At 38.4% G+C, this 17,500-nt stretch overlaps 1 protein-coding gene across 3 annotated transcripts in view; it reads left to right on the top strand.

Annotated features, from left to right (window-relative positions):
* Positions 1 to 3,717: 3,717 nt before the first annotated feature.
* The window catches only part of chrm3b (cholinergic receptor, muscarinic 3b), a 110,394-nt gene continuing 96,611 nt past the window's right edge, over positions 3,718 to 17,500 (top strand). For all 3 annotated transcript variants that reach the window (XM_047817856.1, XM_047817853.1, XM_047817854.1), the window contains exon 1: positions 3,718 to 3,945. The gene's annotated coding sequence lies outside the window, so the exon portion shown is untranslated. The remainder of the gene's footprint in view (positions 3,946 to 17,500) is intronic.

Below are 17,500 nucleotides of genomic sequence, written 5' to 3'. Positions count from 1 at the left end.
GGATAAGCGGTAGAAAATGAATGAATGAATGAATGAATGATTTGTTTAAAGCTTGTATACGGTATATAATACTGCTAGGCTTTCATCTCAGCAACATAACAAAGCTAAGAAATATAAGGTAATTAGAGGATGTGCAAAAGTTCATGCTTTTGTTCATTTTAGGTTTGACTGTTGTAATGCCTTATTCATTTGGATGTCATGGCGGTTATGTAAACAAGCTCCATTTACTCCACAATGCAGCAGCTAGCCTTGAGAGACCATTTCAACCATCATTTAACCATTTGACCATTTCAAAGTTATTTAAACCAGACTGTAGTCAAATTTTACATAGAAATCTCCAGAGTGAGAGAATTCTGGACTAGTATGATCTCAACAAGCCTGGTTTATCAAAAGATGCAGGTTCTTTATCAGTACCCTGAATAACGATGACTAATACAGCATGCAAAGGTTTTGGAATATGGAAATGGAGACTATAGAATAGTCTTTTAATTAGAGATCTTTAAGACTATCTATTTGTTTAGTCATGAATTTGTTAAATAGCACTCCTCCTAGGGTAAGGTGCAGATCTAGCGTTCGTGGTCCTACAGCGTTATGGTAAACTGATGTTTTTATGGTGTTAACGCTACTGTTATTAAAGGACATGCTATATTCAGCCTACACATGTGCTTGATGAAAAAAGTCTGTTATTTGCATCATTTCCCAACGGATCTAGCAACACACACATGTCAGAGTAGCTCAGAATGATACTTGAACACAATACAATTCTTGATGAAAAGACATAACAAACAGAAAGGTTGCCACTTTGTGTTTTTGTGCCATAATGAATAATCTGACATTGTCATTAATTCACACCTGCTAGTGGATGGCCATGAACTCATGAAACATTTTTGTTGTGATATTTTCTCTGACATGGATGTTTTACAGTCCCTGTGATTGAGGATCTATTTATATTCATTTCAAGTCAGCACATTTTGCAAGGCATACAGCACACGTGCATCACCACTGTTTGAGAGAATGACAAACATGCAGAATGGATAATGCTAATACATCCCTGCTCTGTCCTATGAAGCTCTAACCAGAAGAGATTTTTTAACAGATTGTTTTATTTGATGTCCTAGATAAGCTACTGAGTGATGGCCCAGTATCAGCCCACATTTATGACCTTCATCTGGCCTGAAAACTGCTATGGCCTGATGGTGAGGACCTTCTCTGCACTCATCTGAAGAAGCCACAACTTTGCTTTCATAAGAGCAAATCTCATTTCACAGGCCAGAGTTTAAAGTGGGCTATGTTAAGTCTAAATTTAAATTGCTACACATGATTGATATTTTTTTTTGTTGCTTTAAGGCCATTTTGTCCCCGAATCCCAAATTTAATTAAAACCTCAACTTTGGCTTATTAGAGTTGGGCAACTTCTGGTTAACAACAGACTTAGTTATGCTATAACTGATATTTGTGAGCTTAAAATGTAAATACATTACGTCTGGAATCTTTTTAGTTTCTAGTTACACAATTGCGTCTGTTATTTATAATACACACCATAGCATTATAGTACATTTATTTTTCAGGGCCAGTGCAGTTTAAAATTGTTACCATATATTACTATGGATATTATTATTATTATTATTATTATTATTATTATTATTATTATTATTATTATTATTAGTTTGTTTGTTTATGTATTATTTACTATTTATTTATTTATTTTATCGGTAATACTACTACTACTACTACTACTACTACTACTACTAATAATAATAATAATAATAATTTTATATTATTATTTTTTATTTTTAGCATAAAATTAGAAAACTAAAAATCACCTGCTATCAATAAAAGAAGTCATATTCACAGTCCTCCATATTTTTTTTTAACCTTAAGTAAATATGAAATGCATTTTCCCCCCCAAAGGCTCTGAGACTGTTAAAAATGCAACATGCTGCCGCACATTAGTGCTAGTTTACAGAATATTAATGTTATCTACAGTTAATATCTACCTATGTAACATAATACCTAATATTATGTTGTCTACAGGAAAGCAAAAGGTCAGTATTTTTCAAAGTGACAGTGCTGAATAGATAACCACAGGATCTTCCATTAAAAGGTGTACTTTTTCATTCTGTTTTTTAAATTTATCAATTGTTCTGTGTCTACATTTACATTTACATTTACATTTACAGCATTTTGGCAGAGCTACTTATCCAGGGCAACATACAAAAGTGCTTAAATCTCTCTCATTGTATACATTAATGCTGGTTCACTAAGTTACATACTTAAGATACCATGAGTTTAAAACATTGTTCAAAGTTACAAAAAAAATAAAAAAATAGGGAAAGAAGTGCTAGTTGAAGTGTTTCCTGAATAAGTAGGTCTTCAACCGTGGTTTTAAAATAGCTTACGCAAAACACCTATAGAAACTATGTGCAGATTTACACACACAATAACCTGCAACTATTAACATGGAAATTTACCATAGAGCACCATGAAAGAAACATTCATTTTCTACCGCTTATCTGAACTTCTCGGGTCACGGAGAGCCTGTGCCTATCTCGGGTGTCATCGGGCATCAAGACAGGATACAATCTGGACGGAGTGCCAACCCATCGCAGGGCACACACACACTCTCATTCACTCACACACTACGGACAATTTTCCAGAGATACCAATCAACCTACCATGCATGTCTTTGAATCGGGGGAGGAAACCGGAGTACCCAGAGGAAACCCCCGAGGCACGGGAAGAACATGCAAACTCCACACACACAAGGCGGAGGCGGGAATCAAACCGCCAACCCTGGAGGTGTGAGGCGAACATGATAACCACTAAGCCACCGTGCCCCCATGAAAGAAACAGGCTTACAGTATATTATTTAACCTGCTGCATGGACTCACATACAATGTAGCTCCCATTGTAACTGTACAGGTTCTGACTTTAACTTGTCTGTTACTATGTGTGATGTGTCTGTGCTGATCATTTATTAACACAGGACCACTGTCCAGATTTAGGCTGTAGATCTTTATTTTGGGCCCTATTGGCATGGAAAATGATCAGCTTTACTTAAGTGCACTCATACCAGAGGGCACGCGCGCACACACACTCTCTCACACACACACACACACACACACACACACACACACACACACACACACACACACACACACACACACACACACGCTGCTGTGCACCATCGGATAACATCGGATAACATCTGCTTCCGTTATTCACTGAACAATTACGTTCATGCAGGTGGAAGTTTAGCTGGTCCTTGACCTTTTATGACTTTTTTTTTATTTATCTTGAGAGGAAAGCATCAAGGACATTCCCTTACAACAGATGGAACACAGACACAAGGTGCATTGCTATTGCACTTGAGTAGGTTTAGTTTTATTTACAAGTAATAACTGTAATAACTCCCTATCAGCCTCCTGTCAATAAAGTGAAACGTTCAAAGCAAACAGAAAAAAAAAAAGTTCAAGGCTGTGTTCCAAACCACATTGCATTGTGCGTAATAGTAGGCGCGAGTTCTAGTACATGGTGCCACATCATTCCGTAGGTGCCGTGCCACAGGTAGCAGGTGCTCCTGCGTGTAATCGGATGTGACCGAATCACCATAGTAACTCCAACAATATTTTTTTTTAATTGCTGCGGCTCTCCACTAGTGCGCCTGCAGCTCTGTGTGCATGTTTTTAAAGCCCTCAGCTCCTAAATTCCCGGCGCGCCACCTGGCGACGTGCGGTTTTGCGCGCTCTCTATAGCGCAGTGTCGGTGGAGCGCGCGGTCAGATTCCAGCGTTAGTTTCACGTGGAGCACGAGCGAGAGAACACGACTTTCCTCCTCTGTATTGCTTCCGTTTATCTGCTTTGCTGTTGAAGCCACCGGATTAGGACGATGTGAACCGACTCCACACTGTACGGAAGTTGTTCCGCTCTCATGGAGATAGTAGAGGTATGCTTTTTTGTTTGTTTGTTTGCTTGCTTGCTTGTGTTTTTTTCCCTTTCTTTCTTTTGTAGTTTTTTTTGGTGATGGTGTTGCTTATTCACTCATAATGCCTTGTACTTTGGCTCGATCAAAGCTGTGCACTGGCACTGGGAAGATTTCTGTTTCTTACTGCCTCTATATATTTGGTATAGGTATAATTATTGAAATAATATTCAGGGGCTTTAGCAGCGTTTGGTTGTTAGATACAGGCTTACATAAACACAAAAGACTTTTTAAACTACCATATTTCTGAGGAAACATACGTGTGTGTGTTCTTTTGAATGCTAAAATAAATTACATAACTGTTGTCCATGTCCAGGAATTATACATAGTAATTCCGTGCACAAATAATCAATATTCTAACCCTTATTATTATTATTATTATTATTATTATTATTATTATTATTATTATTATTATTATTATTAATAGTAGTTGTAGTAGTAGTATCATTATTATTATTATTTATAATAATTATAATAATAATAATAATAATAATAATAATATCATCATAATTAATATTATTATTAATATTATTATCATCATTATTATTATAATTATAATTGTGACCATTGTTTTTTGTGTAAGAAGGGACTGTTGATTAGTGTAGAAGTTGCCTCGTATTTTTATTTAGTGAATGTAGCAATGAGTTAAAAAGAAATAAATAATATAAAAGTGGTCTTACTATTTACACATTAGATGATAAGTCATTTGAGGATGACTTAAAGGATATGGGTAAGGTGATGAAGCATATTACTAATCCTTACACAGTATACCTCTCTCTCTCTCTCTCGCTTTGTGTTCTTTAATTATTTTATATTGAAGCAATAGCTAGCACCAAGCCTTCAGTATATTGTGTAAATGTCTTGAGGCACTACAAACCCTTACCATGGGTTGTGTTGGCTGATTGACTAAATTTGTGTTAAAAAAATCTTGTTGTTCATCCTTATATTTAATATTCTTAGATTTATTATATAATTTAAAGAATAGAAATTTTAGCTCATTTAAATGGTTTGGCTATGAGTAGGTTTATTTGGTTTCATTCTACAAACCTTGTGGGTTGAGTAAACATAACTACGGTATGAGAATTGCTCCAGAGAGAATTTTCCTGTGGATAGCTATAGATGCTTTATGTATTTGCTGTGGTTCACTGTGGTGTGCTACATTGTGCTTGTTTCCATTTGTACATTTGGTCATTAAGAAATGCTGTTTCCTGAATATACTTATATCCTAAAGATTAGAGAGCGATCTTTCAAGAGAGATCAAGAGCTTGAGCGATCTAAGAAGTACTGTAATACAAAGGAACCGAATTAACGTAAATAAAATCCAGAGGAAACAAGATATTATCCCATTGATTAAATCTTCATCCATTCATAGATAAACCTAGACACTTGCTTGTCGTCTCTACAGAGCATCCGGCCTTTCTGTGGTTCATAAGGAGGTAAAATTCTCTATTTTTATAACTGAGCTTAAATCCCTGGCTCTCTGAAACACATTAAAACTCTTCTCTTCTCATTGCATGCATCAAAGGGCTCTGAACCTTCTTGTTGGACTGCACATTTTTCTGTTTCTTCTCTTTTAACTTGTTAGATTAGCTGAGGAGATGAATCAGCTGTGTTGGGAATAAGGGAACAAAAAAAAAAACCAAATGTTCAGGGCAGTGGGCAAGGATTGAGAAACAATGTCCTACAGGAACCCCTTCATGCACATTATCACTTTCGAGATCTTTATGTGTTTATGAACCAGGTGTTGGCAAAGTACTCTGCAGAGAAGATCTTGCATATGAATGGAGAAAAGTAAGTGCCAAGTCTAACGGGGTGTATAAGGATTTAAGTGGAAGTTGATGTGAGGTCAGAGAGTGACAGAAGCCTGTCATCTAAAATCACAAACAAGATTCTCAGCTGTGTCTGCCAGATGTGCTGAAAGAGCGATGGGCAGGTAAAGCTGAGGTATATTCTTCAACATCACTTCAGTTTAGTTCATGGGTGGATGGACGGGTCCAGTGGGGTTGTATTATGAATAGCAGTGTGGTTATCTGTTGAGTCTCAGTGGGGGTTTGTGCTGAATTTGTGTAGAGATTCACTGGGCTTACAGTATGATGGCCAGCAGATTATTTGAGTCAAATAGAATTGTTTTGTTGGAGTTATTCACTCTTGAATGCACTTTGTTTCAGTTCTGGTATTGTTGTTGTGGTGCTGTTTTGTTTTTTTTAGGATTTCTAGACTTTTAAGATGGATTGCTGTGTCTAAGTGGATTTTGTTGTTAGGGCCAAGAGGGGTTGTTGGTTTGTATTGGGGTTATGTCTTTGTGGGGTTGTAGCAAAATGTTAATTTTGGATTTCAGGGGGTTGTGTACTGTAAGTCCAAGACATCTGGCAGGATTTATTTCCCGGGTCATTGTGCTACTGGAGCCCAGTGGGGTTGTTTTATTGGGCTGCAATTCATTTAGGATATTTATTTGGAACCTTTCGAGAGATCTTGCCATTTAAACTCGCATGACTCAAAATGTACTGTCTCTGCCATTCTGCTGTCTCCTGCTGTCTCTCACTCTTTCTTTTAGCGTCTTGGTGACTTTGAGTGAGTGTCATGTTCATGGTGCTTGCTCAGCTAAATGCTTGGTGATCTGAGAGGCTTCACCTCTAATGTGATACCAGTGTGGTAACTGATGCTTCTGTCTAACAGGCTGGGTCATAATAAGCCATACTGTCTCCGTGCACACACACACACACACACACACACACACACACACACACACACACACACACACACACACACACACACTGATTTTCTATTTTCTAATGACCTTCCATTGATCTAGTGATTACCACTGTAAAGCTGCTTTGAGACAATGTCAATTGTAAAAAGCGTTATACAAATAAACTTGAATTGAATTGAATTAATTACTGCTATTCTACTCCTAAATTTAAATTAAACAGTAAACCTTTTAGAGATTTGGCACTTTTTATTTTTCAAATAAAAAAATTGTGCAAATAATATATTTATATATATATATATATATATATATATATATATATATATATATTCAGTAAGGACATTATCTTATCATTGTGAAAATGTTATTTCAGTCCTTACACACACACACACACACACACACACACACACACACACACACACACATTGGTCTTATTCCCCTATTATTGCTCTGGGAGTTGGTATAAAGCTCCCATTTATCGCTTTGAACTGATCTTTGTTGTATGATTTGTTTAGGGTATGATTTTTTTTTGTCTCTGACAGGAAAAGATTAGATTATATTACATCAATTCTTTATGAAGGATAAGGATAAATATCTTTTTAATGATTTTTAGAGTTCAGACTGTTCAAAAAGCTATGCTTATGTACAGAATCAGCCTGATCTGCTCATACACATCATGTGTACAAGTTACACTGACTGTAGATTTTCTTGGCAGTGAAATAGTAAAGCTAGCCATAACTCTGTCAAATATCATAATACTGACGTCTGTCACAGTGGTGTACATTCATTAATGCTCAAAGCCTGAGCTGACAGAGATGCTGAGGAAAGTAACATAAATGCTTTTTGGCACATTTGTTGTTGGGTGATAATAAACAGCGAATGTCATAACTACTGGAGTGCTAAATGTAGCTGTATCTGTGTAGAGAGGTTTAAACATTTATATGTTCTAATACAGGTGGTCATGGTGGATTAGTGGTTAGCACGTTCGCCTCACACCTCCAGGGTTGGGGGTTAGATTCTCGCCTCCGCCTTGTGTGTGTGGAGTTTGTATGTTCTCCCCGTGCCTCGGGGTTTCCTCCGGGTACTCCGGTTTCCTCCCCCGGTCCAAAGACATGCATGGTAGGTTGATTGGCATCTCTGGAAAATTGTCCATAGTGTGTGAGTGTGTGAGGGAATGAGAGTGTGTGTGCCCTGTGATGGGTTGGCACTCCATCCAGGGTGTATCCTGCCTCGATGCCCGATGACACCTGAGATAGGCACAGACTCCCCGTGACCTGAGAAGTTCGGATAAGTGGTAGAAAATGAATGAATGAATGTTCTAATACAGTACATATTATGAAATATCAAAACAGTGTTGTGTGTTGGTTTATTTGGTTTGTGTTATACATTTTCTAAACGCTTATCATAGTAAAGGTGTGATATCATTTTTCATTCTAGGCATAAAAATAATGTAGATTTGTTAATCTTGTTAATAATTGAGTGGGTAATTAAATGAGTGTAGACCACCACTGACCTGAATAATTTGCTTTGAGGCAAATTTCTGAATGTCATAATAAATGGAGTGTTATTATTATCTTACACCCATTAGAAAATGAGTCTTACTGTTTCTTGGCCTCTTGTCTATTTTAATTGTTGTTTTGAAACCTAAAACACACACTGTTCGTAATTTGCAAGCTTTAATTACCTTTAAATATGCATTTATTTTTCCAGTCAGTAGGAGTCTCGTGTGCAGGCTGTAGAGATGTATGATAACATAATACCGTTTAATATTTTATATACATCCCATTCAGCCATAACATTAAATTCCACTTGCTTATTATTGTGCAAGTCACCCTTGTTCTGCCAAAACAGCCCCGACCGCTCAAGACACAGACTTCGGAAGATTTCTGTATCTGGTGCCAAGATGTTTGTAGATGCAAAGTAAAGTGTGAGGTGGAACCTTCAAGGATCAGACTTGTTTGTTGATTGGATTGAGATCCGGTTTGTAATAATGTTTCAGAAGGTTTCTATGTGTCAAAGAAACCTCCACATTAATGCCAGGATCCAAGGTTTCTCAGCAGAGCATTACCCTGAGCATTACACTGCCTGCTCTGGCTTTCCCATAGTGTATCTTGGTGATTTATTAGAACAGGCCATCATGCTCCCATGCCTCACTGTAGGCCCACATTCTGACCTGTCTTTAGCTACGCAGCCCCATTCACAGCAAACTGTAATACACTGTGTTCTAGCACATCACATCAGAGCAAGTGTTTAGTTAAGTGTCACAGGTTCACCAGATGTACTTCTCTGGACTGCTTTTGGTAGGTACCGAATCACAAATTTGGCTTTTGTGAGCTTGCTCATTTTAGCTTAATATATCCCACCTCTTGACTGGTTATTGTAATGAGATAATCAATGATCAGTGATCAATTACTTCACCCGACTTATCATGTACTTGTACTTTTGGGAGAACAGACCATTTATTCATTGCTACTATAAATATTATTAGTAAGTACAGACATGTGATGTCCCCTGGTGGTCCAGTGGCAGGATCCTGTGCTAACCTAACCACTAAGGGTTTATCCCTCACTCCCGATCCCAAGCAAGGGAAAAATGGGACAGTTGCATCAGGAAGAGCATTGAGCATAAAACCATTTGGCGATTCCGAACAGGGAGCAGCCAAAAGAACAACAGGCATATGATGTTACATATTTGATGTCTACAGTACATATTTATGAGCAGTTAGTCAGCCACATGTGGTTATGGTTCAGCATCTTTTCTCCCTAACACATCTTTTAGGTTTTAATCGTTGGACTACAACATTAACATATTTTACAGCAATGACATCTGGATTGGCACATATGTACACGACAAATATTGAATATTCACATCAGTCCATAATAATTTCAATTCACATCAATTCATCATTTAACAGGCTGCATTTATTGGTCAGGGTCTCTGTGCTGGAAATACCAAAACAGCTGCCTAGTTTGGCCTTATTTTCAACCTTCCTGGCTGCTCGTCTGAAGCACTCGGGTTCTGAGAGGCATTATACGGTTTAGTTTTCATCTCACCTCGGTTCTTTATGAAGTGTGAGGCAGCTGAGTGTTGAATTAGAAATGGCTTTCTCCTAATGGGGTCATCAGGTGCAGCATAAACAGTTTTCCTTTTATCGGATGTTACAATAGAAAGTCTTCCAGATGTTCCTGTGACTTGGGCAACCCTTCTGTTTTACCTGCACATGTGTTTGGAGAGTTTGCCATGCATGTGTCATTTGCATGGGTCACCTTAATGCTGGATATTTTGACCCGCTGATACCGATTTGGGATCATTTCTTCTGCATGAGCAGGTTAAGAGTGCTGGTCAGTTCACCTTTTTAAATCTACACCACACAGAAGAAATCTACTAGCCCTAGTATTATTCTTAGTGTCTTACATTACATAACATACCTTATGTAAGTGAACTCAGTTCAAGTTAAAGCATCTGCACTTTAACTAAAAATATAAAAGTTTTAGCTATAGAGTCCAGTTAAAATTGCATTACTGCATTAGCGAGGTCCGATGCACAGAACGTCTCACCGGAGCCACTCGGATGTTTAAATTCTCAATGACTTGAAGTTAAATAATGTATCTGTTGTGCCAGAGCATCCGGAAACTGCCGTGCTTGGGATTAATAGGCATACACTGGGTTTGTCTTTACTGAATTGGGTGTACTATAAAAATATACTCCATGTATATACAGTTCAGAGACATGTACTGTTATATATCTACATCTAACATTTAGTTCCGTTGATGTCGGCATCAGCATTTGTGCATTATGCAATTGTTGCATTAAGAATATTTTGGCAGTAATCACAGACATGGGATTCTTTAGTTTTGTACTGAAGCGTTGTGTTCCAAGTTGTTTTTAGAAGCGGTTTAAATGCATAAACGTTTATCTTGAATTTTATTATATTTTAAACAGTGTTTTCAAGATACATCCATCCATTCGTCCTGTTTCTGAAGCTCTTACCCTACACAGTGGGAGTCTATCACAGAACACAGAACCTGGAGTCTATCCCAGGGGACTCGGGGCACAGGACAGGGTGCCAACCAATCACAAGGCACAATCACACACACTCACACACCCATCCACACACTACGGACAATTTAGAGACGGAGCACATAAAGAACATGCACACTCTGATCATACAGGGTGGAAGCAGGAATCTAACCCACATCACTTTACATTATCTCATTTTTTAATCTCGGTTTAAGCAGCTTCGGTAAAATGGTTGTGATATAATAGTACTTATAAACAAACTGAATTTAATGAACATTGAATCACCTACATAACTCAAACTTTTGGCTGAATTTCATCTCCAGATTTTGGATAACTGGACCAAGCAGCTAAAGGATACGATATTTTGTTAGCAATTGATTCCACTTGGTGAAAATAACATGGCGTGACGTTAGTGTTAAGCTACACTGTCAAAATGTGTTCATGTTACAGATTAAAAGAAGGTACTTTGTGGCTTAAACCATATCAGAACATTTGTAGGATAAGACTGAAGAACTGACTGTTGCAGTCTTTCTGATGCAGTGATTTGGAAAGCAACATATGGCACAAAACAGAACTAATAGATCTAACTGATTGCATACTGTGGAAAGAATTGTGTTTTTAAATGAGAGCTACCATTGAGGCTTCATTTCACACCGTATTGTAATCATTAGGGTTAGGGTTAGGGTTTATCTAGGGTTAGGGTTAGTATATTCAGATATTTAGGTTAGATAAATCATTTTCTGGCCCTTCTGTTTAAAGGCTTCCACAAGCAATTCGATTAGGAAGCACATTATCAGTTTAAGGAATAAAATATCATGTCCATTATTGACTAGAGCAAGGCAGCTGAAATAGGAGTGATCTGAAACTCACTCACTGCTGAAGTTCATTAATGCGATTTCTATTATTTATTATTATATTATATTTTTATTCATTTCTATTAATTTAGGTTTTAACCTTGAAGTATGTTTTAGCAAGATAAACACTAGGTATTATTACAAAGCTGAAATAATTAATAAAAACTGTCATTTATAGTAAGAAGAATAAAAGGCTTTGTGTGTGTGTGTGTGTGTGTGTGTGTGTGTGTGTGTGTGTGTGTGTGTGTGTGTGTGTGTGTGATGATGAAGCAGAGCAGAGTGACTCTCAATGTCCTGAAGTTAAAAAATTTTCAATAACAAAAATTCCCAGTGTTTTATTCCTCATATTTTGCAATTTTATTATTAATAATTGGTCATTTTATTGCCTCTACAAACATGTTCTCTTACCAGTCTCTCTTATGTTTATAAAAATGTGTCGCGTCACTGAAGAACTGGATGGGGTCGGAGTCAGATACAATATTTGCAAAGCAACACTAGGCACCAAACACATCTGTGGCAGAATGACTACATTTGGATGCACCGAGTTGCCGGTGATCAAAAGGCTGACTTGTACAATGTGTGAATGCATCAACAAACAGTTGTTTTCTCACATGCCTTTCTTTTTTTTGTTGTTTTTGTTTTCTCAAATGCTTATTACAGATGCAGCTTGTCAAATAGCAGAGGAGGGAAACCTACTGTTAGAAAGCACTGACACGGGAGACTCCTTCCCTAGATAATGCCTAGGGAGTGTTCGCTATGTCATAAGCACTTATGCTTATTACTGTTAAATGACAACACAATGACAGATATGTTTGTTAGTCTTTGGTTTTGTAGCTGGTCCATAGCAATGAACGAGTATTACAACAAGCACATTAATATAAGGGAAGGCAAGGTGGCTTAGTGGCTAGCATGCTTGCCTTGTGTCTTTGGGGTTGGGGGTTTGATTCTTGCCTCAGCCTGTGAGTGTGGATGTATACCCGGGATGTTTCCCAGGGGTTTTGTCTCCACGTACAACAGTATGATTTTCCTCCTTCTGTCTGAAGACCTGCTAAATCTCTAAATCATCTGAATGGGTGTGTTTGTGTGTGTGATTGTGCCCTATAATGGGATGGCACCTAGTGCAGAATGTCACCTGCTTTGTGCCCTGAGTCACCTGATATAGATATAGCCTCCAGGTTCCCAGTGATCGTGTGTAGGATAAGTGCAACAGAAACTCCATGGATGGACAATAATATAAGATTGTGGTTATGACTTGGTTATGGCAAATCCAATACATCAGGCAGATGGGATAAACTAGGAATAACTAGATATACTAAACCAACACTAAAGGGCAAAGAACAAGATCAGAAACTGGAATACCAACAGCTACTGTAGGATGAAGGCTTGGCATGGCTGGAAAAATGCACCGAATGTCTGATAACTTCTGAAAATTTGACACTGAAGCTGTATCAGTGAATCTAAGTCAAAGTTTGTTGACATTCTGGCATCAACCAACCACTGGTGGCGCTGCTGCGCTCGCTTTCACAAACAATCCAATGCAGTTCTCTATATAAGACTTATTTGTAACAGCAAATGATGTGACCAGTTATATAACGGCATTATTTATAAACACGCCCTGCTAGTACATTCAGTCCATCTGCCCCTGCTAACGTGGCTCATCATTTCTAAGTGGACCTTACAGACTTTCATTCATTATTAGTTAGCTTTTATGGGTGACTTGTTTCTGTAATGCTCACAGAACACACTTTCTAAGGAACATGGCCTTGACCTAGAAATCTGACTACTGTCTCAAATATTTACAGTGCTGGATGGAGGAATTTATTCTGAACGCCAAATTGAGACAACCATTTAGGGGCAGTTTCTGTTATTTTCATGGAACAAATTTAAAAGGGAGAAATTGAAAAGTTTACAAAATTTTCTACACGTTATTCATCTGGGTACCTACAGTACAAGGCAGAAGAGAACAATAATCTTGCATTTGAGGTCTTTTTACAACTGAATAATTGTCCTGTGTGTATGACAGAGAGAGAGAGAGAGAGAGAGAGAGAGAGAGAGAGAGAGAGAGAGAGAGAGAGAGAGAGAGGGGAAATGAATTAGCTTTTATCTTGTCAAGGTGTGAATAACATTCTGGGCCGTATGACTGACCGATTTCAGGGCAAAGCAATACGCTGGAGTAAATCTCACTGATGTACGTCATTATTATCTACTCAGCCCTGAACACCATTCCTAAAATAGAATTACCCTTTTAGCAAAAAATGCAAGATTGATAGCATTATTATCTTCAGACTCAGAAGACTTTAATTCCGTGAAACGTTCGGTGTTTAATCGTCAGTCACATGAAGACAAAGGGAGGTGTAATTAGAAACTCTCAAGCAAATCCAGCCAGTAGAAATGACACCACCTGGTTAGATGGTGCATAATTTAAAACAACATATTTAAACAGGTCACTTAGTAACATAACATTGAACTGATTTTAATATGGAAGAAAAACAGGGACTTGTACAGTACGTGATGCTATTTGCCACATGGACGGGCTACTTTTATCGTAACGTTTCGATCATCCAAACACGAGCTGTTTGCATTAGCCGCTGTCCACTGCATCTTTCTACCACCGAGTGCATACAAGGCTTTAGGAGGGTTAAATGTTTCTTTGACTGGCCATTTGTTCTAGCTGCCAGCTTTGACAGGTCGTTAGTGTAACTCTGGCCCGACGTCGCGAGGCTTTTTCGTAGCCAGAGTCCCACTGCTTGAAACACAAACACAGTAACTGAGGCTTTGCAGCTAGTGAGTATTAAACATAAACTTCAGGTACTTAGGGCTCTTGTAGTGACACTGCGCACTGAGCTCAGTGTGGATCTTATAAGTGACATTTTACAACCTTCATGTAAACAGTGTAGATATGATACCCTGGGTGATTCACGGATCATGTACATCGGTTCCCACCACTCCTGAAGGAATTCTGACCAATCCTTCACACAGTTATTATTGTTCGCACCTAACAACCACATTTTCTGAGGAACTGATTTAATGGTATGTCAAAATATGAACAAATTAGTCTTTAACGCCTTCGTGTCCCTGATCAGGATTACACAACTGTCTGCATTTGCCTTTGAAAAAGTAAAAATATCCATTCAGGTAATTTTTTTCTGGACACCAGTCTAGATATTTCAGCTAACTATCTGGCTAGCTAACTTATCTTATGCTAGTGATGCTTTTATGGTTGATATGTCACAGTTGGTGGCTGCTAACCAAGTATTGTGGTAGCTGTTTGCTCATGTTAGCAATTAAGAAAAAGATATTTTTTATAAAAAAGATTGTTAAGAATTTGGTCTAACTATAATATACTGTACTCTATGTGTATAGTAAACTTAATAATATAATAATACTGAATACCCACCTATCAATACTACTGAAAATCCAACAAATTATTAGCTGTTAGTTTGTGACCTAACAGTTAGTTAGCTAGCTAATGTTAGATTGGCTGATGGGGCATAATTTGGCAGTTCAGACAAGTTGCTATCCTACATAAATTATTTGAATTGTTTAAAATGAGATTTTAAGCGGTACTTTTTTCCAGTGAATCGTTGAGTTTTCCTCCAGACTTTGCTAATAAGTGTTAATAGACTGTGTCCTCTGACAGTTATTTTGTCAATAATCAGTATAATTTGGAGTTCAGTGCAAGCCAACGCACATTAAGCTGGTCTATCAAAATGCCAGCGCTTGGGTAAGAAAATCGATACATGCATACTTAATTGATGCCATAAGGGAAATTACCTTGATATAGCAGCGACACAAAGCAAAGAGCACCATCTGCTTCTGAAACCTAAAAGCACATCAATAGGCATAGATGGAAATAACCAGCAACAACTGATCTCCTCACTTCATTTGCAACCAATACACACGTGTGCGATTCTTAACAGCAGTGATTACTACGGAAATCAGAGGCATCAGTTTTGTGGATGAAATGAGGCCTTACTAAAAACGCTAACAGGATTTGGGTTGACATTCTTATAATTTGAACAGCATTTTATCTGCAATATGTTCAAATTACATATGCTAACAGTTAACCAGCTGACTTTTAACCATGCAGTGAGAAGTTAGCTGAAGTGTTCAGATGCGGATTGGCTGGTAATAGTAAACTTTAACACTGAGATGGGGGGCACGGTGGCTTAGTGGTTAGCACGTTCGCCTCACAGCTCCAGGGTTGGGGGTTCGATTCCCGCCTCTGCCTTGTGTGTGCGGAGTTTGCATGTTCTCTCCGTGCCTCGGGGGTTTCCTCCGGGTACTCCGGTTTTCTCCCCCGGTCCAAAGACATGTATGCTAGGTTGATTGGCATCTCTGGAAAATTGTCCGTAGTGTGTGAGTGAATGAGAGTGTGTGTGTGCCCTGCGATGGGTTGGCACTCCGTTCAGGGTGTATCCTGTCTTGATGCCCGATGACACCTGGAGGTGTGAGGCGAACGTGCCACCGTGGCCACTGTGCCCCCTGATTAGGACACTGTTGATCAAATTTAGATGACTCTGTTGCCTTTTTTTGTCCTGTGCTTTAATGAAATTGGTCATTTTAATGTACAGTATGTGCTGTTCATTTGAGAGATTTTTTATTCTTAGATATTTCATGAACCATAATGTGGTAAGGATATTTTGGGTTGTGTATGGAATCAGAAGTCTCCACAAGTTTCACACCACTGTTTCTCACACTTTTAAACAGGTTCATCTAGCATGCATAAAGCCTTCTTTGGCTTGTGTTGTATTTTAACAATACACTTTGCTTTCACAGAAGGTTCAAACAGAACCGTTGTAAGAAAGTGTGAAGAGGTAACTACCGCCAAAAAAAAAGAAAAAAAAAAATCTTAGCACAGCTTTTTTCTAAGAAGATCTTGCTGACAGGGAGGAAAAGAAAAAAGCTACATTTGGCTTAATGGCATCGCTAAATCGCCGGCTGTTTGTCGGCATGATCGCACAGTCCAGTAATTTAAGCATTAGGAGTGGAAAAAATAAGGTTATATCTTTTTAAAGTCTTTATCTGTACAGTTAGATCACAGATAGTTTAGTTGCAACTTGAGTTAACTAGCTACCAACATCCATACTGACTGCTAAATTTGGCTGTTTGAATGTTTTCAGCAAATCATGAATTATAATGAAAGCCCTGTTGTGTTCTGGTAAAATAAAAAATAATAATAAAAAAAACGGTGGCCACGGTGGCTTAGTGGTTAGCACGTTCACCTCATACCTCCAGGGTTGGGGGTTCGATTCCCGCCTCCGCCTTGTGTGTGCAGAAGTTCTCCCCGTGCCTCGGGGGTTTCCTCCGGGTACTCCGGTTTCCTCCCCCGGTCCAAAGACATGCATGGTAGGTTGATTGGCATCTCTGGAAAATTGTCCGTAGTGTGTGTTGGTGTGAGTGAATGAGAGTGTGTGTGCCCTGTGATGGGTTGGCACTCCGTCCAGGGTGTATCCTGCCTTGATGCCCGATGACGCCCGAGATAGGCACAGGCTCCCCGTGACCCGAGGTAGTTCGGATAAAGCGGTAGAAAATGAATGAATAAAAAAGACAGAAGATCTTGTCCTGAAACTCATTTACTTAAAAACAATGGCTTTAAACCATGTAGTTGTGATCTGGATCCTAAACAAATGGACTTTTTTTGCACACTCTGTGTGTGATACTAAAAATAAACAATGTCAAGCAGCCATATACTGTACATAGCAGATGTATGTACACTGATAAGTGGAGGCCACAATCTGGTCTGAGTAAAAAGTGCTTTTATTCAGCTTGACACTGATTGAAGAGTATTTTAAACTTTGTCTAAAGTGGACATTTTACTGTTTTACTTTGAGAAATTGGAATCCCATGTTCTGGTCTTACAAGGTCAACTCACCAGCGAGACGAGTGGTAGAGTTCGATTAAACCTCATTAATGTGTCCATTGTACAGTTTGTCAT

Source organism: Tachysurus fulvidraco, chromosome 8, assembly GCF_022655615.1.
Source record: "Tachysurus fulvidraco isolate hzauxx_2018 chromosome 8, HZAU_PFXX_2.0, whole genome shotgun sequence".
NCBI lineage: Eukaryota > Metazoa > Chordata > Actinopteri > Siluriformes > Bagridae > Tachysurus > Tachysurus fulvidraco.
Note: the sequence above shows the minus strand (reverse complement) of the source record. Positions and strands in the feature narration are given on the sequence as shown.